General features: G+C 31.2%; 1 pseudogene; it reads right to left on the reverse strand.

The window, feature by feature from the left end:
- Window positions 1-562: 562 nt before the first annotated feature.
- On the reverse strand, window positions 563-3,781 carry LOC140177489 (UDP-glucose iridoid glucosyltransferase-like; annotated as a pseudogene).
- Window positions 3,782-6,601: the final 2,820 nt, after the last annotated feature.

Below are 6,601 nucleotides of genomic sequence, written 5' to 3' on the forward strand. Positions count from 1 at the left end.
TGGAGTTTGGCTTCAATACCACAGATGTTGTGATATTCATTCACAATTATTGAAATTGTGGTCCTATGACCATTATCCAAATCAAATCACTAAATGTTAGACAAGGTTATGCTATATCATAAAGCTAATCATCACGGTGACTCCAATTTTAGACAAGTCTATCATAATACCTTCAACTAAATTTTTTTCCTAAAAAGTAAAATATGGAATAAGAAAACACTATCGCACTAGTTTAAACAATAAAAAATAAATCGAGTATACTGTATTCTTACTTTGATATTGTTCAATAACTTGTAGAAATCTTTAAGTTTATTTCTCTTCCATTGGAATCGAAAAATTCTGATTAAGGTTTTGGAGTTCAATCACTCCATCTCCTCCACCATGGTGCGCCGTCTCCTTCTATGTGTTTCATAGGAAGCTTTCCAGTGACCCCAATCCAACTTAACCCTCCAAATTTTCTCAAGCTGAGGAAGAGAAGGAAGCATAACAAGCTGAGAAGAGAAGAAACTAATTGAAGTGGTATACGGCTTAACAATGGGCGATAAGAATAGAAACAATAAAGTCAATTTCGGAAGAAGTGAAAAGTGCGACGAGAGAGAAAGGTAGAATAATAAAATGGGCACCCTCCCACCGCTCTATGCGCCAGAACTTCCCTCTACGGTGCCCATTGTACTATTCTACCCTTCTCTCACCGCACTCTTTACTTCTTCCGGAATTGAATTGATAGTTTCTGGTCTTATCACCCATAGAAACTTCTGTTCGCTGTTTGCTAAGCCGTACGCCACTTCGATTAGTTCTTTCTCTTTTCAGCTTGCTATGCTTCCTAAACTGACGTACACGACTGAACACGGCTCTTGTTCGTTCAGCCATGTTATGCAATTATAGTCTTCTTTCATGAGACTTGTTGCTTGCGTTTCTGAAGACGTCATGTACATGTGTAAGGGTTCTATGAAAAATACACCAATTTTGTAGAGATTTCGGAGTTTTTGGAGTGACGAAGACTTCATAAATTTAATGGTATTAAAGATGATGCCTAATGATGGCTTCACTGAGAGTGATTCAGCTGTTTGTTGTACCATGAGCTCAATTGCAGATTCTCTCAAATTAAAAAATGGTAGATCTTTATATCGAAGAGGTTCAAGTTCTTCTACTATCTCCATACACACTACTAGAATCTGCCAACAAAATTTTCAGCCAGTTAAAAATTTTTGTTCCACTTGAAATCAACACATTTATATAAACATGTTTAATTCATAAATATACACTTATTACTAGTTGCTTATAATTTCATTGCTAATAAATATTTCAAAAATATTTACAAGTGATTATATTTTATTATTTAAAAACTACATTAAAAAAGTAATTATATTATATATATTTTTAAAATTATGCATATATTATCACTCTAAAAATAGATACATATTTCTATTTTGTTTTCCTTTTCGGTAACTAGCACTTCGTGTGAATAGCTGTAGCCTGATACTTTCTACTTTCGGTTGTATAATATTAACTTTGTCATATGACTATTTTAAAGAATGATTTTATAATCGTTACAATAATTTATTTTTAGTCAACGGTTTTTTTTGTTGGTTAAAGTATTGTACAAAAGAAACGCATTAAAACCACTGCCAAAATGCTACACTTTAAAACCGTTCTATTAGATTGTCTCAAATAACGGTTTTTACAGTGTTGCTGTTGAAGTTCATTTTTTCATTACGCTATAGTAACAAAATAAAACTGTTTTCTTTAACTATTTTAAAGAACGATTTTACAACCATTACAACAATTATTTATGAAATAACTATTATCTAATATTATTTAAATAATTATACAAATTAAACAATACCAATAGAAATAATTTCAGATAATTATATAAATTTAAACTATTTTTTTTATAAATACTGAATTTATAAAATGCTCAAAACCTATTGTTATAAATAAATAACAAATATTATTTAAAAAAAATAAAATTAAAATAAACTTATAATAAATATTATATATTATTATTATAAATATATAAAAAATATTATATTCTAAAAACATAAAGTTAAAATAAATTTATAATAAATATTATTTATTTTTATTATAAATATATAACAAATATTAATATAAAAAAATAAAATTAAAACAATTTTAGAATAAATATATCATATATCTAATTATCTATTGTTTATTAATTATTTGTCACTAATAGCATAGCAACTCTTCTCTTCGAAAGTCACCAAAAGATTTATGAAAGTTACAAAAAAAAAAACTCTTCTCTTCAAAACCAAAGGGCGAAGAACGCTCTTCTTCCCTCCACCGTACCATCAACCCTAACCCACGCCTTCAGAATCCGAGACGTTATCGAACCGCAGCTCACCAGGAAGCCCAAATTGGCACCATCATCGCAAGTCACCAGGAAGCCCTAAATCGCAACTCACCATCGTCGCACATCATCGTCGCTGTGTCCTTCCCGAAATCGTCGCTGCCTCCTCCTTCCCGGCGTCGCTGAGTCTCTTCTCTCGGCGGCGTCGCTGCTTATCCCCTCTCCGCGGCTTCAGTGCTTCTCCATTCTCCGCGGCGTCCTTGCGTCTTCTGCTTCGCTGCTTCTCCCCTGTTCTGCTTCGCTGCTTCTGCTTCACTGGGTTGTGCTTCGCTGCTTCACTGCATCGGCGGTTTGTGGGTTGTCATATGTGGCAAGTGTTTTTCTTATCTGATTTGCTGTTGCTTAGTTAGGGCTTGATTGGTTGTTGGGACCTGGGTATTTTTGTTGGAGAATATAGTATGAAAATAAAGTCCTTTTCTTTGTTGGGAAAATATAAACAAAGATTGAACAACGGGGCATAAGTTTCTGGAAACAGTGGGTTCTTAAGAGGAATTATAGATATAAATGTGAAGGAAGCGAAGATGAAAATGCAATGGGTGATGAATGTGTTGCTTTGCACAGTTGAGCAATAAAACAGGGTTTGCAACATAGCAATGTATAAAGCTGTGGGGATTGAATGATTACTGATTAGTTGATTTATTTTAGTCCTGTTTTTGTTCTTTCTGTTGTTCTGTGTTCTTTCTGTTGTTCTGTGTTCTTTTGGTTTTTTTGGCTAACTTTTATTTGGTTATCAAACATTTTCTGAAATATATATACTCTTAACACAATTAATTAGAACACACATAAATGAACCCTAGCTTTAATTTAATCATGATTGAAGCATGCATGCACATAATATATAAATTGAATACCTTGTAAGGAAAGATATCCCTTTCTTTGTAAGGTAGGAAACCAATGGTATGACAGAAAAGTTGTGCAACATGTGGTTCTAAAGAGCATTGTACGAAGATTGAGTTCTCTAGCCAGAGAATCAACAACATGCATTAAACCATCGTAGATAATACACGAAATTTTTTTTTCTTTGATGATCCTATTCAAAACCTCCTTAAGTGGTGTGACACAATATGTGTTGAGGTGTGAAGTAATGTAAATAAAGTTTTTAGAAGAAACGGTATATGTATTGGATAAACCGTCATGAAAAGGTACAAAAGTAAAATTAAGGTGGTTTGGGTCAGGAAAATTAAATTTGGTGTGTACCACGATAATAGAGAAGTCATTGGAGTGAACGATGGTGGCTAATTGAAGCATAGGTGTTATGTGGCCTTGAAGGGGTGGTGGAATAATAATCAAGCTTGATGCCATTATTATGAATCAAACGGTTGTAGTGGGGGTGTGAAGGTATCAGAAACCTTAGGAATGAAGAAGGAAGAAGAAGTTGAAAGAGAAAGGAAGAAACACACATAAGTCACTTAGTCTTAGTCTTATATAGCAATCTTGAATATGGTAAGTCTATGGTGCTGACTGCTATAATCATCATGTCATGCGGACAGTATGTGGTGCCGTTGGAATGTGACGCGTGCATGTATGTATTTGTCAAAGGGACTGTGTTTGTACTTTGTAGGGTGACTATTTAGTCTATTACGGAGGGTTGGATTGCTCCGTTTGCTTTGTTGCATGTTTATTAATTAGGATTAATAAAGTCTTTATATTAAAGATTAGGTTGGGCAGGACACAGTTGTTTTGTCATTGGGCCATGACTTTTGGATTGGACTAGTTGAACTTTTGATAGGCCCCTATTTTATACAAAAAAAAAATGGGCAGAACACAATTCTTTGTGATCATTTAAAAATAATATATTAATATTTAATATTTTCTCCACAATTAAAGAGGCTAAATTATCAAAATTATTCTAAACTATTAAATCTTTGAGAAAAGTTTTTTTTTTAATTTGTGAAAATTAAAAATATTATTAAATATTTTAAATTATGATAAATATATCCAACCATTATATATTATATTATTATTATCAAAAAGGATTTTAATGATCAATATAGAATGTCCTTTTATGCAAAAATATATTAAAAACGAGATATTTTATTTATAAAAGTTGATTAAAGAATTATACATTAAAAAATAACATAAAAATACAATAAATAAGAATTATTTATACAAGAAATTTAATATCTTTAATGTCTTTCTTTTAATATAATGATGTATTTAATTAATATACTTTTTCCAGTATAACACTACAAGTGGAGTGTAGTGTATTTTGAAAATGTTTTTAACTTATGTGATTCAAACACTACATCTGTAATCTAATAATCTTGCATTCTTAGCGCTAATTTAACAGTCTTACGATTTTAGATGCTCTATATTGAATTGGCAATATATAAATACTCCATTTGTAATAACGGCATTCCAACTTCATTGTCCTATCAAACTGAAGCAATTTTTTTTTTCTTGGTCAACAAACGAAAAAAAAAACACCATTTTAACAATGGATTTTCCTTTTTTTTTCTCTTAGTTAACATCAACCTTTTTTCATTAGACCTAATTAATTAGCATTATGTGAAACCTACTCAGTGCACCACTGCACCTAATATCAAGCTTCAACTCACCGACCTTTGTGACCCAATTCTCTTTTATTATAGAACAACCTAAACATACGTAATTAATTAGCATCTAAAGACGGGATAGTTGACCCCTTTACAATGCAGTGATAAATAACGTCTTGAAATAATAAGCCAGTTGGTGAGCTTTTTTTTTTCAAAATAGTTGAGTGTGTACGTTCCCACAATTTTAAATAATTAATTGTTTAATTTTATAATATAACGAAAATGCATATTCTAAATGTTTTAGTTAAGAAGATCATAATATCAATAGTCCAAAATTATATTTAGTATTTTAAATATAAATATTTAATTTAATTTAAAATAATTTTTGTAGCGTGTGTGTATATATATAATAATAGAGTGTTAATCTGTTAGATTTCTCTTTTTAAAAATTATAAAAATATATTTGAATAAAAATTTATTAAAAATATTAATAAAAAGCATTAAAAAAAACTTATTTCAGTTTTATTATTATTTTATTAAAGCGTACTTTTAAGCTAAATCCTAATAATAATAAATGTTTGGAAATATCAAATTATTCAGTTTGGTGTGTGCATATTTCAAGGAGACCACAGACATGATAAATTCTTTGCAGGGAACAGGATCTATCGATCATAGATATGTCAGTTCCGTAATTAAGATAGTTATTAATTAAATCTGATACGTAGTGGTTAAAAATTAATTTGTGGCGTTTGAACTTATCAACTAATTTATTAAGTGATGACCTACATCTACATTCAATCTCATCCCAACGACGTGGGATTTTTTTCCCTCTCATTCTTGGGCAACGTGGAAAATTCTTCATCACTGAACAGCATGTTAATAATGTATTGTCCATGTACGACCCTGAATATCAGCATGCTAATAATTAACGGGTAACAAGTGTTACAATCAATTATTGTACGTGGGATTTTTTTTTCCTCTCAATCAACTATTTGTTGCCAAGTAAGGTACACAATAATGTACACATTGTTTAGTAACGTCTGAAAATATTCTTAAATTTAGGAACAGTGTGAATGTATGGTTTAGGGGTGAAAACAGGCCAGGCCAAGTCAATAGGACTAGCCTGTCACGTAATCAATTGGCCTGAGTCTGACCTACAGCCTGCTATAGGCTTTTTTTATAGTACTAATCCTGGCCTGTTATTCAGCCTTGCCTGACCTGAAGCCTGTTAAAAGGTCGATAATTTTTTTTATAAAAATAAAAATATTATTTAAAAAAATTATTTGTTACTGTACTAGTCAGCATTCCCTATAACTATATAATATGAGATACACATGTAATTACTCCAATTCAATTTGTTATTAATTCATTTCTAACAAACTTTGAGAACTTTACTCTTTTTCTATTCTCTCTCTTTCTCTCTCTCCGGCCTGATACCTATATGGTATCAGAGCTTTCTCTCTATATCAGAACTTTGTAATGTAACTGTAATTAGATTATATATATTTGTGCAATCTATATCATGTATATGATGGAACATAAAGTTGCATTATTGTTAAAATTGTACAATATGTGTGTTTGTGTGTGTGTGTGTGGTGGCATGGAGATAGATGGCTAAGGATGGCTTATATTTGACCGTCCAATAGTCATATGATACTTATGGAATGGTCAATGTATTCAATGAGTGTATGAAACTTTAGTCAAACCTGAGAGTTATTGTAGTGTGCCTGTGTGGTTT

The sequence above is a fragment of the Arachis hypogaea genome, chromosome 2 (genome assembly GCF_003086295.3).
Source record: "Arachis hypogaea cultivar Tifrunner chromosome 2, arahy.Tifrunner.gnm2.J5K5, whole genome shotgun sequence".
Lineage (NCBI taxonomy): Eukaryota > Viridiplantae > Streptophyta > Magnoliopsida > Fabales > Fabaceae > Arachis > Arachis hypogaea.